At 46.6% G+C, this 17,581-nt stretch overlaps 1 protein-coding gene and 1 long non-coding RNA gene across 8 annotated transcripts in view; one reads left to right on the top strand and one right to left on the bottom strand.

Annotated features, from left to right (window-relative positions):
* The window catches only part of ZHX2 (zinc fingers and homeoboxes 2), a 74,600-nt gene extending 61,817 nt beyond the window's left edge, over nt 1–12,783 (bottom strand). For 4 of the 7 annotated variants that reach the window (XM_066566022.1, XM_066566030.1, XM_066565978.1 and 1 more), the window contains exon 1: nt 12,428–12,534. The gene's annotated coding sequence lies outside the window, so the exon portion shown is untranslated. Of the gene's footprint in view, nt 1–1,718; nt 1,760–12,260; nt 12,296–12,427; nt 12,535–12,764 lie in introns of those variants that run through there. The other 3 variants (XM_066566008.1, XM_066566000.1, XM_066565984.1) reach the window with 3 other exon arrangements.
* Nucleotides 12,784–12,844: 61 nt separating this feature from the next.
* On the top strand, nt 12,845–16,106 carry LOC136566701 (uncharacterized). The gene is made up of 2 exons (XR_010785058.1): nt 12,845–13,039; nt 13,824–16,106. It is a non-coding gene; the product is annotated as an uncharacterized lncRNA (long non-coding RNA).
* Nucleotides 16,107–17,581: the final 1,475 nt, after the last annotated feature.

The raw sequence follows: 17,581 nt of genomic DNA, 5'->3' as shown, positions 1-17,581 counted from the left end.
GTCCACACTAACCAAACTTCAATTCAAGTATCATTACAGTCTTGGACAACACGTTTCCATCCTCTGCTGGCTTTTTACTGCTTGGCAAAATGTTCAACTTTTGTGCCACAGTTTCCCCACCACTTAAGAGTAATAAAACCTCCCGTGGAGGTGTGAATTACAACTTGGTGCTTGTATAGGAGGAGGGTGCAAAGGAAAGCACAAGAACCAGAGATCATCAATAAAGCATCCAACGCTGCCACTGATGCTTCAGCAAACCACGAGCCCACTCGACTCCTAGAGCCAGATGTGCAGCACTAGCTCAGAAAGCCAAAACACAGGAAGAAGCTGCCAGGTTCTTCATATTCATAAGCTTTTTAATAAACCTCAACAAAACTTGGAGGCATGTTCTCTGCTGCTGCTCTTGCCCTTTTGCACAGTGAGCAAGTCATAAATATTTCAGGGGAAGAGTCCAGAAAATTTGCAAGACTGGTCCTAGCCTTTTACAGCATTAATGAGCAGACCATTAATAGTTAATGAAGCAGCTGCTGGTGATCTCAGAGGTAAAGGCAAGACGAGAACAGTAGCATTTGCCCATTCACTACAATGCGATCATGTGAAGGAATGGCTTGATCCTTCTATCAAATTCTCCCCATCACAGCAAGACCCAGAAGCTGATCACAGGACTTCCAGCAGAACCACACACAACCCACTGCCCCATTGCTGTCACCCAGCATGGATGGGGGCTGCTGGAAGTGGTCTGAACCAAGTGTCCTGATGCTCTGTGCACACCGGAGGGACTGCAAAGCCTTCAATGCTGTGTCTTAAATACAAGACTAATGTTCTGAACAATCAGGTAGGACCATGCAATGCCTATGTGCAGGTGTGTGTGTGCACCTCATAGCCAAACATATGTAAAAATGCCAATAAAAAGAGTGGGTGTTGAGGCCTTTTAAAAGTCTCAACTGTTTGTTCAAAGCTGCACTTTGAAAACCAAACTCACAATACAATTGGGCAGCCAATTTCAAAGAACAATTTCTGCGATTTCAGCCTCAGATTCAGCAGCGAGGACTTTGGTGAAAAGGTATTCTTGCTGTACTTACTCTTTTGTATACCTGAACTGACATCCCCTGGCTGTATCTCTGCAGACAGGAAAGCACCTTGCAGACAAGAAGTCACCTTCTGGCAACTCTGCTTGCCAGGAGCTTTACCAAGGAAGGGCACCACTGGCCAGGCTGCTGGGTGCAACTGCAGCCCTGCAGCCCTTTTGTTTTGAGAAAAATTGGGTAAAAGTTTGGACACTGCCAAACTCAAATTTCCTTCATTTTATCCCTGCCAGTATCACTGACTTTTAAAGGATTCTTCAGGTTTGTTTCCATCTTCCTCCACATTCATGTGTATGTGGGTCCATCAATCCCAGCACAGTAATTTCCTACTGCTCTAATGAAAACAGGGAAGCTGTGGAGAGACCCCCCACCACCTGTGCTCTGGAGAGTGGCCAGTGTGACCCAGTGCACACAGGAACTCAGCACCACAAATCAAACACACTAAAAGCAGTTTGCGTCAGTCCTTGGCCCCAGGAATAATCAGTCTCCTGGATTTCAGCTCACATCACATCTAGCTTGTCACAGATTAAGCCTTTTCTGGGGTTTTCTAATAGGGGCCTGCACAGAAAGCAAGGATTGATAGCAGAGAGGCTCCCTGAAGACCCCCAGATGGATAGGGACAGCCAGACCCACCTCCTTCGACAGCAAGCTGAGCTGGGTTTGGATGCAATCTGAGTATCTCCCTTTTATGTAAGTGTCCTTAGCACAGAGTGCAAAAGTTCATCTGTTCCAGCCGTTCAGGACTGGCAGTCAAGAGCTTTGCATTCAAAGGGAAGAGAAAAAGGAAAAGAAAAGCTTAATCTCAAAGTTACAGTCTTAATTCCACCCTCCAAACTAGAGATATTTTAGTAGTGCAGGAGTCAAAGGCAACTGCAGCACTGGCCCTTTGTTAAATAATTAACTACGATTTGCCTAATCCATCCATCCCAGGTTCTCAATGAAGAGACACAAAACATCCCCATCAACACCCCACTCTCGCCTAAGCAATGAGCTTCCTACAGCACCTCCTGGATAATCCTCTAGTTTTTAACAAAACTGCTCCTTGACTTTTCTCACCTTCAAACATGATTCTGCCTGCTGCTCTCAATGCAGATCAAAGGTGACCTTAGTAGATCGTTACTGTGCTAAGACATAAATTTATTAAGTTAAATTTCAAGTAATTATGTTATTCTGTAATTTTATTAAAAACTATCATTTGCCAAACATGCTCTGGAAAATAATTACTACTCAGACTTAATAATAAAGTACATAATTAGCAATGAATGTATACTGCCTCTTTTTAAAATCCATAGCATGTAATGCTCCTTCATGCTTTGAGTGGGGAGTGTCTTAAAGTGATCAAAAACAATTATTTAAAGACTGTATACTGCCTCTTTTATACTGTATACTACTACTGTATCATGAGTGTATACTGCCTCTTTTCAAAATCCATAGCATGTAAGGCTCCCTCATGCTTTGAGTGGAGAGTGTCTTAAAGTGATCATAAACATTGGTTTAAAGACTTCAATACCTTAAACTAATTTAAATCACATTAAGGATGAAACGTTACATAGGAAGAACCCTGCCAGGTTCAGATGTGTGTTGGGCTGTTCGTCACTCACTACATCTATTTTGCATAATTTAAGAACAAATATTTTAAAATAGCAGACAAGTAAAAAAGATCTTTAATGACCAGAAAAACCTACCCAACCTCACGTTTCTTAATCAACTTCCTACTAGCTGCCTCTTTCATTTAAAAAAGAAGGAAAAAAAAGTTGACATTTTACCTTCTCCTCCAGCAAAACTTTGATGCTAAGTGTGTGTCACATTTTCTGTTTCCAACTCTTTGAGAATTATTTTTTACTGATTTTACAAGACAGCAAAGGGACATGGGCCATTCATGTACAAGCCAAAAATTTATTAAGCTACAACCCCAAACAAACCAAGTGGCCACATCAGAAGCTGAAGAATGTTCCAATATGAGTATCTGTCAGCTGCAAAGATCAATACTAAAGGGTTGCAAATCACAGTCCCTTTCCACTACTGTGCAGAGCAGCAATCAGGAATTTGAGCAGGAGAAGGGTGTCTCAGCCAATCTGTGCCAGAAGCTCAGCATGGAACACATCTGGGAGATGCTGCAGCAGGGCCCAGATGCACAAACCAAGCACTGACCTTGCAACACACAGTAGCAGCCTCCACCCTGAGACTCAGTAAAAGGATCAGGACAAGAGAGAAGGAACAAATAAAACCCCTACTTACACAGGGATGAACAAAATATAGGCAGATTAAAAAAAAATAAAATAACTAAAGCATGTTAGATGAAAACATGAACCAGTGTAAGTGGTCCTACTGCTTGTGCCAGTGAGAGGCAAACAGGAAAGGATGCCTTGAGTGCAAGGCAGGTAACTGAAAAATACAATCAAATTCCTACCTTGGCTGCAGAAATCAATACAGAGAGGAAACTCAGGTATGAATTCAGGTTTTTTCCTGTGCAAATACACCATTCAAAATGCATCAAAGTACAACTCACACCACTCCACACAACATATCACAAAGCTAAAAGCATGGCAGAGCCGAGGTGATAATTCCCATCCCTCTTGCTGTCTGCTACCATCTGTAAGTAAAGCAGCCACAAATCCTCTGCCACACAGTACTGCATACCATTTACACCACCACCAATTTGGGGATGCAGCTTGTGTTAAATACCCAGAATCTCCTCACACACTTTTCCCATTCAACAGCACAGTTCAAAGCAGATCCCTGTCTCCATCAAGCACCACAACAGGCTTTGCCCACCAATGGAAAGGTGCTCTCCTTGTCCTGTGAGCACCCTGCCACAGCAAGCTCCTTTTTGGGATGTAAATTGAGCCCTCCAAAAAAATGTCAGGGTGGGAACAGACTGGTAGGGGAAGAGGTGAAGGAAGAGGATACCACCAAGAAAATAAAAATGCAAACCATGTGCTCAACAATGATCTTCCTCCTGAACTGAGCACGGGGTGCAGACAGGGATTTGTGTACATTTTTTTATTTAGAAGAACCTTATATTTAAATCCCCCAGAATTTTTGTGGGAGAGTGGCAGAGGGCTCAGCACAGAACTGGAGCCAGTTGGCAAAGGGTGTCTGGTGCCTGCTCACCCCTTGCACCCGAGGGCAGTAAACCCTGAAGTTGAACACCTGCACTCACCCTTGAGAAATTTGTGGTGAGAACAAGACCATTCACTACTCACCAAGAGGCAAGAACAGAACAAGGAAAAAGCAGTTCATGTTTCAAGAGATTAAATCCACCAACTCAGTGCTCTGATTTGCTTCTGGAGAAGAGATGGGGCTGGAGCTAAGATCATTCCTATGTACAAGCTCTTTTCAGCATAAATAATATATTGTGACACTCCTCTCCTGACTTGGACACGTACCGAGTGCTCGCACGCTCTCCTGGACCACCACACAGAGGGTAAACACATAAAAAGAAGGTTGATAAGGCTAAGATTCAGGATAACAGGATAAACAACAGAATCTAAGGCACTCAAGTATATTTATGGTTGAAAGCAAAATCCTTCAGAGAGCTAAGATTTTTTTTCCTTTATCTGATTAAGTGTGGATCTTGAAACTTGTGTTTGCCTTGAGCAGTATTTCCCAAACCACATTACCCCCCTGACATCACCAAGGTACATAGACAAGATGCCAAGAGACACACAGAGGAGGGATATCCTGTGAAAACTATTTTAGCAATAGTGAAATTATAAGGATGCTTTCAAGAGATGCCAATATAAAAGTAGTAAAGAAAACAGTTCACTCCAAACACATCATTCTTTCTTGTCACTCCAATTGTTTTAAAACACATGTAGAGCCAACTCCTCTCTTATGCTGAAGAATCCCAGACAGGCAAAGAGAAGTAGAGTCTTCTTTAGGCAGCACTTTACTCTGAATTTATTTATTACCATTTACACCTTGAAGCTTCCTACCTGCTGTAGTTGGACAAAATCCTGCAGGTCCTCAGTGGCCACCAGCCCCTGTCCTTGGCAGCCTGGCATGGGCACCATGCATCTGCCAGCTCTTCCATACAGCAACCCCTGGCACTTTCTCTGGTTTGAAAATCCCACGTGAAGATTTTCAACATCATCAGCCAGCTTTTTCAGCTGGTTTCTCAAAGAAAACTAAACCTAGTTCTCAAAAAGGTCCCACAGTGGAGCTGGTAGCTTCCTGGCAAGATACTTTACCTGAGCACAGGTTGGAAGGACCTGTGCCTTAGGTTAAAGTCCAGGTAAAAGGCCTAATGTCTCTCTCTCAAAAAAAAACCCAAACAAACAACAAAAGGATGTAAAGCCCTGAGATATGAGAAAGAGGTCCCAAAAATCTGCAACTGCAAGGTCATGACTCCTGGTACTGAATATCACTTGATGGTGATGAAAAGCAGCGTCATAATGGCGACAGGCTGGAAGAAAGGACATTGGGATGTCAGATAGTAAATGTATGAGTGATAAAGGACTCTGTAACTACCTTTGGCTGAGCAAAAGGAGAGCACTGGAGTACTGGTCCCAGGGGTGGGAGCAGTGACAGTCATGTGGACTCCCAGCCAGGCAGCCAAGTGCTCTCCCTGGGAGGGAGCTGAGCACTCAAACAACTTCCTCGCCTTTCAATCACATGGAAATGAACAACACTCTCCACAGAGGGCCAGGAAGGGGAATCTCTTTGGAAAAATGCAGAAAAAAACAGCTTCGGGGGAAACTAGGATTCTTTGGGATAGCCCCATCTTCCACAATTTTCAAGAAAGCTGTAGCAAAGCCTGGAAGACAACAAGCACCAAAGCCTTTAACAGCAGTGTGCTCCCAGCATATCATTTAAATTAATCAGTTTCTGGAGAGACAAAAGACAAGGAAAAACTGCCTGTGGTGCCTGACAGTTTGTGCTCAAGAGGATGCTGGAAAAAAAAACCCCACAACAAGACATATTTGCTTTTGAGGTGGGTGGTAGGAGGAGGGGAGGGGAAGGAATATCCCCAGAAACACTTGAGGCCAGAACCATCAGGACTTTCCTTCATTTTGTGTGAAAGTGAATCAGCAGTGCTCTGCCAGCCTGGCAGCAAAGCTTGGAGATGCTGCTGCTGTCTGCTTCATACTGGCTTTCACTGGCATGAGAGGAGGCAAAAACCTCCCTGCACCAATTCCCAGGCCACCACCCAGCACACTTTGAAACCCTACAAAACTTAACTGCTTCCAACTGGTATATCCTCTTGGATTTTTGTCTTGCTAGTAGGATTTTAGAAAAAGAACAAGAATTTTCCCACTTCTGCTATCTAAGTGAAGTGCAACATAAAGTAACTTAAACTAATAAGCATGAAATTAGGTTGAGAAATGTAAAAAATAAAATAAACTTAGAGTGAGAAAAGTGAATATACACAAGAAAGGCATCAGGAGGAGTACAGAGACCTTGAGACATACTGATATTTTATTAAATTTCTCTGAGAGTGCCTTCAGCAGCAGCAGCTCAGAACCTGCTTTTTTTTGTTGGTATTCAAAAAAACAAAAAAACAAAAAAAAACCAAACAAACCAAAAACCAAAAAAACAAACCAAACAAACCACAAATAACAAGATTCTGCTTAAAAAGAAAGGATCCACATTCTTCCCTATACAGTTTTGCTCACAGGACTTCTTCCTCCACTTCCTCCATCAAACTGGACAAGAGGTTAAGCAACACTGAATCTGAGCCTTCCTTAGTTATGGTCACTGACTCAAAAGAAGCAAGAAAACATCTCTATTTCTTTGTTGGTGGAGGGTTTTTTGTTTGTTTTAAGCTCCAGTGAATAAAATATGCAGTTTTAACACTTATTAAAAATTGTGGGAACAACATACAATCAACTACAAAAGAGAAGCCAAAATAAACAGATAATTTGAGGTAGCAATTTTAAAAAAACATTTAGTATTTAAGAGGGGAAATAAGGTCAGGACAGGATGAATGGGGGTGGGGGGAAGAGAAGGAAAATCCAAGATTTCAGGCCTCTTATAGGCTCAATAAATAAATGAAAAGTAGTGCAAGACATTCCCATCCTACCCAACCCACTGCTCACATGAAATTAATCGTTCCCTCCATCAGTGCCAACTGAGACCACACTGCAGATCACAGCATCAAAATGCTACAGATTAAAAGCTAACACTAAAGATTTATACCTCTACATGTCACTTCATAAAGGAGGGAGAGAAGCAGAGGGCTGGTTTCTCTGCAAAGCCAAAGCTACGAGTTTTCTAAGTGGCAAGGCAAGTAGCTTTGCTTTTCATCTTGCAACATTTTTCCAGGAAAGAAGATGAATTTCAAGCTGTGGAAGAATTTACCAAGTGAACTGAAAGCCACAGTGGGCAGGTAATACTGCTCTTGAGGAAACTCTGTGACTTGCACAGAGCTATTTGCATTTACCAGGATGCCCATCCCTGTGGTCCAGAGCCTCCACTGCCTGCAGCTGCAGGAGGGGCTGCACCCCAGCAGTGAGGCTGGAGGTTTCCCAGAGCAGAGGGTGGATGTGCAGACACACACCAAGAGCTGAACAAGCCCATGACAGCAGGCATGTCTGCATGGGCACATCTCACACCAGGTCTGTACCACCAACACTTGCCATGCATTGTACCAGCCCAGGGCAGGACATGCCACTGAAGCAGCTGTGCTGGCAAACCGAGGAGTGACAGGGCTGCTACACCAGCAAAGTGACATTACTGCCAATGTCACCTACTGAGACAGGGCTGGGATGAAAAACCCACTATCAGCACATTCACCCAAGGAGAAAGTCCTCAATGTGCTTGTGGGATGGTGACCAGACCAGAGCACCTGGTACCCTGCCTAATGAGATATTCAACATACACAGTCTCACTTTGTACCAAAGCCTGTAGAGATGGGACAAGGAGCAATGGTTTTGAACTGTAAGAGTGTAGGTTTAGATTGGACATCAGGAAACAATGTAAAGATCCCTTTCAACCCTCAGGCTGGACAATCCGTGGCAAAGGCAGCACGAGGCAGAGGCCACAGGACTTCAGAGCTTTTGAACCATGCAGACACAAAGTGCATCCAAGGCTGAGCCTGGACCATGGTACTGTTTACCCTGTAGTCTGTGTGGGTGGGAGTTGTGGAGATCTGCAAATTCCTCCCAGTGAGCCTGTAATAGTTAGTTTGAGAGGCAGGCAAGTGCTGAGCAGGCTCCAGTTTGCTACATCAGGTCCCCACTGGACAACAGTGTGGAGAAGACACAAACTGCAGCTGGTGCTGGGGAGGCTTGTTCTCAGAGCAAAGCTGAATTCCCTGCCCCTGCCCTGCTTTCAGCACCCAGCATGTGCCCTTGCCCTCAGCCAATTTGCCCAAGGTTGTCAAAACTCACTGCAAGCTCACACCCTCCACTCCTGATGTGTGATTTCTAACCATGCAGGTGTTCTAGATCCCCTTCTTTCCCATTTGCTTCCCAACCCTTCCTCCCCTGTCTCCCCTCCAGATGGCAAATGCTCCCCTCTGTCCAGCACTGACATGAGCCTTCCCACCAGAGCCCCACTGGGGCACTGCCCACTGGAGGCCATGTGCACGCTCATCCAAGAATTCAAGGAGATGTTGCACCATAATCCACCTCCTCAGCTAGCAGAATCTCCCAGGATGACTTTTTTGAAGTCCCCTCCTAGCTGCCAACACCTAAACCTTCTCTCCTTGCCTGTGTTGTTCTCTCTCTGCTCACTAACAAAACCAAGAGCCTTCTGCAGTGCTAAATACACAAAATCATTTCACACCTCTCCCTCAGTTTCACCAGCAGACTCACAATACTGGTCATTCTACATAAACTCAGCTTATGGAAATTCAGTTTTCACTGTAGGAACTGGTTTGGGGTCCCACGATTCCGAAAAGAGCTTGCCAAATGCACTGTCTTATTTTCAGACTCACAATATTTTTACAACAATTCCAAGTGCTAATTTTTAAAACCAAAACAGCCAACCAAACAACCCCTCTGCCTTGTAAAGGCATGGTGGTTTTGGGGAGAGGCCTGGCTTGGTGATTTCTGAACTGTCTCTGGAAGGCAAGGCTGGAATTGAACACTGTTCCCTTCATCTTCTAAGCACCCAATTTATTTTATTTCTATTTTGCTACACCTTCACAAACCAAACTCTCAAATATTACTCCATATGAAAAGTATTTGAATCCTTCTGGAAATCAACAGCTCTTTCAGCTTTTCAGAAAAAACCGAACTGCTACCCTGGGACTGAACTGTATCATTACATCCCATAAACTTCAGATCTATTTTTGCAGGGTTGATAAAATAAACTAACCACAAATATTAGTTCTAGCTGATGTGACACATGTAAATACACCCTGACAGAAGACCAGCAGTAATCATAATGGCTTTAAGTTAAAGCCTTTATAGATTATTTTAGTGCTAACTTTTGTTTATTACTTACTCTCAGTATGAACAAATAGCATCATGTAGATGTGCAGTAACCTTTAGGGAAAGAACACACTTGCTGAATTACCCTTACACCTGAAAGAAAGTCAAACTACAATTACACTCCATGCGAAATGTAAATGCAGCTTTACCTGACAGCCATGCTGAAATCTCAGGGAATTCAGCTGAGACACTGCATGTTTCTGAACAAATTCTAATTAAAATACTTTTCCTATTTATTTTCAGTGGATGTTTCCATTCCTTAAGTGGACACAAAGAAAAATAATTTAGACATGGATCAAAACATCCCAAACAGAAGACACTCCAAATAGCATTTCTGAGAACCATCCAAGTTAGGGCAAAACAAAAAGAAATAAAACCTGAAGATGTCACACATGCAAATACAGTGATGTCACGTCTGGTATTAAAATCTTTGTCTTTTATGAGGATCAGCAAAAACCTGCTGTGTTCTCATTCCAACCTGGAGCAGTTTGAAACTGATTTGAAAATGCAAAAAGAAGCCAGTAACTTTACTGTATTTAATGTTGGCTCTTTTTGACTTTTAATAAAAGCACAATAAAACTTTCCCCTCCCCACAAGAAAAAACACTACAAACTTGGGCTGTTTCATATAATGGATTATTCACTTTACAGATATTGACTAGAAATTGATGATTGTAACTAGAGTAAAAAGGAAAAAAGCGAGTAGAATTCTGAGAGAAAGCGATTGGAAGGAGTGTGCTACTTTCAGACACTGACAGCAAGAAATGTCCTGTGTGAAAAACTCTGACAGCTGAACTCTTGGGGTGGACAGGCAGAAAAAAGTCATTTTACAAAGGAGAGCAATCAAAAGGTCTTTGGGCTGATGACTGAGCTATAAACACCTATCCATGCTTTTTGGCACTGAGTTTATCACGGATACAAGAGAGGACAAACACGGGACAGCTCTTGGCCATTGCTTTCTGTAGAAGTTTGAGGGGATAAACATGCATATGGGGCAAAGTAAAATAAGGACCAGCCAATTCTTAGCATTTATATTCTTCCCAATTGCTGGCCAGTACCTTGCTTTTCCTGATCCAGAAATCAGTCTACAATTCTGTTTCGAAGAGCTGCTGAGTTCATACAACATACTGAAGCCACATCTACATTAGAAAGGCTTCACAGCTACAGAAATGTATTACCCTGGCAAAGCACTCTGGTCACAGATACCTCTTAAACAATAATATTGCTCGTCTACTGCTCTAATAAAACCACGGCAGCTCACACCACTCCTAATACACATGCCATTTCCCAGTAAGGCTGCATGAATGAGGCTTCTGCTAGAGACATCAGACCTCCTCTAGTTACATCCGTGCCTCCACGACCCAGCCGCGGCCAGGAGGGAGAAACCGCGCACGAAGTTTCATCTGTAGTTTAAAAATAAAAGGCACCTCACTGACAGCCTTGTGCTGTGACCCTGTGCTGTCAGACGTGCAGCTTCTCAGGGCAATGCGCACTGTGCCACTCTGCCCGCTGCTCCCCGCGCTGCTGCTGCGGGACCCGCAGGCAGGAGCGGCTGATGCCCAGCGATCCTCATCACCCTTCCCACCCAGCCAGGAGTCCTACTCTTCCCTCCCATTCCTACTTCTGCGATGTTTTCTCCCCTTTTGCTCTCCACCTTCCAATCCAAAACTTTTTCTGTGTTCCCCTGCGCGGCAGGACGCTCGCAAGTTCACAGGGTTTCCAAGGAGCACGGGCCCCAAGAAAGGATGGGGAGCCGCCAGCGGAGAGAGGTGCTCGGGCAGCCAAGGGGGAGGAAATCAGAGCCATGCCCCGCCTCCCCTGCCGTCTCCCTCAGGAGGGATTCCCAGGCTCTGAACTAACCAGAGTGCTCAGAAAAGAGCTGGGTATAGGGATCCCCCAAAGTCAGACAGGTACTTCCCTGGGTCGTTTCCAAGTTATATTCCTAGCAAAGAGGGGGGGAAATCAGTATCCTTCCCTGTCGCCTTCATCGCGGAGGAGGGAGAGAGAGAAGGGGGGAAAAAAGAAGACGGTTCTGTGATGTCTTTGGAAACCGGCTAAAACAAACGGGAAAGTCACCTCTCGTTTAAAAAAAAAAAAAAAAAAAAAGTGGATATAACGTGCCAAAGCCTGCATTTCCCCAAATCTCCCTATTCCGGAGAAAATAAAATGCCACGGGAAGGCAGAGCCTTTCGCTGGGTGGAGGAGGGATGGAGCGGGGCGCCCGGCTCTGCCCCGCCGCGGTCCCGGCTCGGTGCCGCCGCTCCCCGCAGTTACCGGCAACGAGACCCGCGCCACGACCACGGCGTCACGGGTGGGAGGGGGGCTGCCAAAGAGGGGAGGGAGGGCAGGAGGAAGGAAAAACATCAAAAATTAATCCAGAAGAAATCGCTGCCAAGTGCGGCCGCGGGCGCGGAGCCACGCGCGGCGGCGGCGCCGGGCCCCTCCCGCGCCCCGGGGCCGCTCTGCCCCCCCGGCCCGGGAGCCCGCGGCTCCTCGTCAGGGACCGCGCTGACAAAATCCCCTGCTCGCCTCTACGTAACGCCCTGTCGAAAGCGGACGCCATATTTTGTGTTGCTGATGTCGACATAGACAAACGTAGACATGTTTCCCCCCCACTCCTGCTTTTCCCCCTTCGCCCAAACTTGCGATCGGGAGGCGGCGGGGAGCGGAAAAAGGGCGAGGGGAGGGAGGCTGCACGGCCGAAAATGAAAAACGTAGCTAAAATAATTAACAGCCCACCCCGAACAGCCCTCCCGGCTCCCACCCCCGGCGGTCTCCCCCGCCCTTCCCCCCACCTCCCGGCCCCCGCCGAAGTCCAGGGAACCGGACAGTTTCTTGCAGGAGGAAAAGTTGGGTGCGAGCGGTCGGGGCGGGAGCGCCGGCGAGCGTCCGTGCGCAGGGAGGGGGCGGCTGGGGAGCGCCGCGCACCGGGGGAGGGGGCCCCGCCTGGGAAGTTTCCTACCTGTGCCCAGGGCGGCGGCACCGACTGTCCCGGGCGGAGCGGCACCGGGGCTCCGCTCCGCGCCGCTCCGCTCCGTGCGCCGCCCGCGGCCGCGGGACCCCGCGCCCCCCGCCCCCGCCGCGCCGGCCCGCGGGGAACACGCGCGCCCCGCCACGCGCGCACGCACCGGCCCTGCCCCGCCGCGGAAAAAAAAAAAAAAAAAAAAAAAAAAAAAAGGGGGAGAAAAAAAAAAAGGAAAAAAAAAAGGAGAAAAAAAAAAAAGAGCCCTCGATCGGCGGGGATCTACGCCAAACCCCACATGATCTCTGACGTCAGCCTGCGTATTTGCATACGATACCACCGCCGGCGCGGCCGCCGGGGTCCCTCGGCGCGGCGGAAAGTTGCGCGCGGGGCCGCGCCCCCCCCATGGCCCGCCCGGCCCGGCCGCGCCTCCCGCGGCTCAGCCCCACCAACCCTGCACGCACCCCCTGCCCGAGCGGGGGCTCCGCCGGGCGCTCCGGTCCCCGCGGTGACACCGCCGGCCCGTGCCCGGCCCGGCCGGTGGCATCGCCGGTCCCCTCCGCGCTCCCCTGCCCGCTCCGCGGACGGAACCACGCGGACCCTCACGTCCAGGTTGAGCCGGGGTCGCAGCGGGGGACCCGGGCCCCGGGTTGTTCGAGCGGTGTTGACGCCGAGGGGGATATGGACCCTTGGTAGAAGGGCTGGGAGTGAGGAGCCTCGGACCAGCATCCCGTGGGCTGGACCTCCCCGTGTGGGGAGGGCAGCGGCTGGACGCTCGTTCTAGGACGTGGGGACGGGACCAGCATCTCTGCATCGCATCCCTGCTGTAGAGGCGGCGGGGGCTGACCCCGCGGTGGGCACGGCGACGGCATCCCCAGGGTCTGGACAAGGCTGTGCCATTGCCGTGGGACTGCCCCTCGGAAGCGGGGCAGGTTACCTGGGGAGGTGGGAGGCACTTCATCTTCGGCTTGTGATACAGGCTTTCCAAGCCACGGTCTTTTGGGTGGGCTTCAGGCGGTGGTGGTTTTTTTTTGTTGCTTTGAAAAAGGTGGTGTGTATTTCCAAGGGATGCTACCGCAATCTCTGCTCCTCTGCTGCAACGCAGGAATCCTTTCCACAATTTAAAACTGCCGTTGAACTCTTTGCCTTTCTTCCAAAGATATGCAGACAGATAGGATTCAGGCTATTTTCTGTTTACTTCGATGAATTAATTAAAAGAAATAATTTACCGATTGTATCTTGCTACTAGTTAGCAGATCTTCCAACAAGTCCTGGCTAATAAGACTTAAGAGTAGCATAATCTCGCTGTAACTTCAGGGATGTGCTATCTAGACGTGGTATCTTTGATTAGATCGCATTAGATTAATCTTTTAATTCTATTCTTTGTGCTCTACAGGCTTTAAATCTCGGCTTGCTTTGGCTCTCACCCTGCCCCATGTCACCAGCAGGTCGGCCCGGCTGCAGCCCTTAGCCCAGCTGAGGGACTTCGCTGGGCATGGTTTTGTTTCCCTTCCCCGTGTCGGGCTGGGGACTGGCTCGTGTTCGAGTGTCAGACGAGGAGCTCTAAGTTATTGCAACTGAATAATCGCAGAAGAACGTAAATATGTCAAAGCAGTGTCAAGAGATTTCTTTGCAGGGATACCCTTATCTGAGTAGGCGTGTTTCTGACTGCCTGACTGAGTATAGTTTCTCTCTGTAAGTATTTGATAACAGGATGGATTCCTTCCTTGCTGCCACCAGCCCCGAGATTCCTGCTAACTTGGCTTTCCAGAGGGAGGCTGTTAGGCAGGGACGAGCTTGGGTATAATCTCTGCACTTGGGGGCATGGAAGATGCCCCTTAAATCTTGCTGATGCTCATCAAACTCTGGTGTTCGTCCCGAAAGCTGTCGGTGGTTTTGATATTTTTTAATGGAAATTTCTTTCTCTTTTAAATATTTCTGAATATACTGTGTTTAATTCTTCAGTAGCTGTCCACCCCTGAAAATGTTTCTGAATTTTGAATACTCGGGTGAAAAAAAAAAAGTTATTTTAGGGCACAGAGATTTTCCTCCAGGATACACAGTTTTTTTACTGTCTTAAATTACTTTTCTACGATCTAAAAAAGAGACAAGCCTAAGTGTTTTAGTAAAACTACTATACTTTTGATTATAAAATGTTCTTGAAAGGGTAGATCAATAGAAAAGCAGGTGAAAAATCATCTGCTTGCTGTTGTCCTAATTGACACGTACTTTAAGGCCTGTTTAGCTTTTCTTGCATTTCCAAATGCAGAAGGCTCTTTCACCGATTAGGTGATATGGCAGCTAATGCTGCTTTTCAAGTGCAAAAAAGGGCTGTCAGTGGGAGCCAGATGTGGGATTTCAGACCTTAAGCCCGGGTTGTAACAAAGGCAGTTTTAACCTGTGGCCAAAGAGATCCCTGCACCAAGTAAGGCCTGCAGTGAGGCTTAGCCACCTTCCCCAAAATCGTGGATGGTGCCACACAAATTAGGAACTGGAAGATCATTAAAAATGAGGCATAATTCACTGTATTTAAGATGAAGAGGATGTGGGTTTAAAATTGGAGCAGTTGTTATTACTATCCTATATGAATAAACTACTGACAACTATTTGAGCAGGTGTATGTTCAATGTTCCTGCTAGAGGAGCTGCTCACACTGTGTCATCTAACTCCAAGAATACCTGCTTGTGTCTGACTTGGCTTTTCCCACACGGAGGCACAAAATACAGTGCACAGAGATTGGTTTTGTGAATGTTTTTGACTTGGTCATCACATTCCTCCTCTGAATCTTGAGCAGTGGGACAAGCAGGCTGTGTGGCATCTCTACCTGGATGCTGTCGTTCAGGAGCCTTGTAGTTGGTCGGTTAGCTCTGATTCTGTCAAATTTATTTGAAGTTAAGTGAAATGATCGAAGATTTACTGCGAGATGGCAGAACGGTGTTTAAGATTAGAGTTTATAATTACAAAAGCCTTGATTCCTTGGGAAGTCATGCAATTAAAAAAGTATCAGTGATGAATGCAATTGGAATACTCTTACAAAGTCTCAGCATTCATTTATAAATGAACCTAACATTAACGTGACGCAGGGTAACATAGCAAAATGGAAATTGCTTTGCAGAATATGCAAAAGGAAATTTGCAATTTTAAATTTCTTTTGCATAAGGCTTCTCTTTTTAATTAATAGCACAATGAAAGCCACACTGATTACAAAGCACAGTGAACATGCATGCACAATTTCCCAGCAAAGTGAGAGCAGAGTACTTGCTTGCTTTAAATCTAGTGCCTCTCTGTTCCTTCTGTGCACCGTCTCTGGGTTTAAAGTGACATCTGCTCCACAAAGCCCTCAGATGAAGTTGCAGTCTTGTCTGTGAAATAATGCCTTGGTCAGACAAAATGAACTGTGTACTGATGTGTAGTTTTCTTACAGTGTGGATATGAGTGTCTGACATATGTATTGTCACATACATTTCAGTCTTTTTCTGTTTAATGTTTTTTTTCTGACTGTTTAATCCTGTGGAATTCCTGCAGGTTGAGTCAGCATTACAGATCTAATTCCTTGTCTTGGAGGTACAGCTCTGACTTTTGCTCTGAAGGTACTGCATAAATACCCTAAAAAGGAATATACATCCTCTAAGAGACACAACAGAGGCATGCAAATAAAAGAAATCTTTTCTGTTGAGTGCATGGCTACATGTTTCTCATTTTTATGCTGGCCTAACTCTGTGAAATAAGTGGAGTTTTGCCTACAAGATGTAGCAGCAAACAGGTAGGCTGTGAGCTTTGGAATGGATGTGTTTGCTTCTCCCAGGGCAGGTGAACCAGCCCTTGGCTGCTGGGCCAAGCTACTGCCTTGGAGCTGGTTTTGGGAAGAACCAAGCTCAGCTTCTGTTGCTAATTTTACACCTTGCTCCCATCTCCTCTTCCACCCCGTTCTTCTAACCCTGCATGGGCATAGAGATTTGCTGGCTCTGTTTTTAATGCCAGCTCAGTAAAGGAATCAGGCTTCTTATACCATCAGAAGGAGAAATTAAGGTAAAAACAAATAAAAAAAAGTCAGCAGACGAACACTGCTACCGTTTTTCCCTGTCTTGTGGAGACCTTGATCCTGCTGAGGGCAGGAAGTGGTGCTTGACTGGTGGTGTGCACATCAATGGCTGAGAAACAAAGCTCTTTAGCCTGGTGGGGTTTTTTCACCACCCCAGCAAAACAGCTTCCCAAAGCAAGCTTTCTCCTTTGCTAAAATGCTTTGTCGCTCCTATCAGTGCTCTCAATCACCGGCGTGTGCAAATGCAAGCTGAAGTAGTAAGCACCGATCAGATGTGCTGTCTGCAAAATGAGATGTTAATATGAATGCACAGAAAAGGAAAACAATATCAAGGTCTGATCCAATTATAAGGGCTGCTCTTATGATTTGTAGTGCCCTTAAGCTGGGGGAAGCTGTCACAAGGCAAGATGCCTCCCCTCCTGGAAGAAGGGCTGATGGGGAAGATTAGTTGCTAAGCCTGGATGGAGAGAATCCCCTGAACACAACCTCCCTAAGCATTTGCACTCATTGCCTGAGCTTAAGATGGGTCCTGGCAAGAGGCACACAGGCATCTGTCTTTTTCTGTTTCAAAAACTCCAGGAGAGCTGATCACTTATCACGGGAACCATCTGGCTTATTCTTACAGAGATCAACAGTTAGTCACTGAATGAACAAGGAACAAGCTGCATTGAAGTCTGCTCTCCCCATTAAATATGAGGACTCAGCCCAAGGTCTCTGAAGCACCACGTGCTTTGCCTGCTGCAGGCAGAAGGGAGAGAGATTTAATTTTGCCTTGAGGTTGCTGAGCTGCTGTCATGTGGAAGAGAGCTAGAGAGCTTCTGTGGCGAGCTGGGGACGTCGGCGTCTCTGCAGTGAGCTGTGGTGGCCGTGGGGATGGGACCTGAGGCTTTCCTGCCTCAAGGTCACCTCTGCCAGGGATGGAGAAGCCCGAGGAGGGAGCAGGGCTGCACCATGGCTGTCTGGAAAGCTTGACACCATCTGCTCTGCCTCCCATGTTCACTGTTGATCTCAGTTCCCAAGTGCCAGGGCAAGAGTGGGAATGGGTTATTGTTCTGGGACAGTTGCTGAGGATGCAGGACCAGGCCAGCGTAGGCTGCTGTGGGTCAGTGCTG

Source organism: Molothrus aeneus, chromosome 1 (assembly GCF_037042795.1).
Source record: "Molothrus aeneus isolate 106 chromosome 1, BPBGC_Maene_1.0, whole genome shotgun sequence".
Taxonomy (NCBI): domain Eukaryota; kingdom Metazoa; phylum Chordata; class Aves; order Passeriformes; family Icteridae; genus Molothrus; species Molothrus aeneus.
This window is presented reverse-complemented; position numbering and strand designations above follow the sequence as displayed.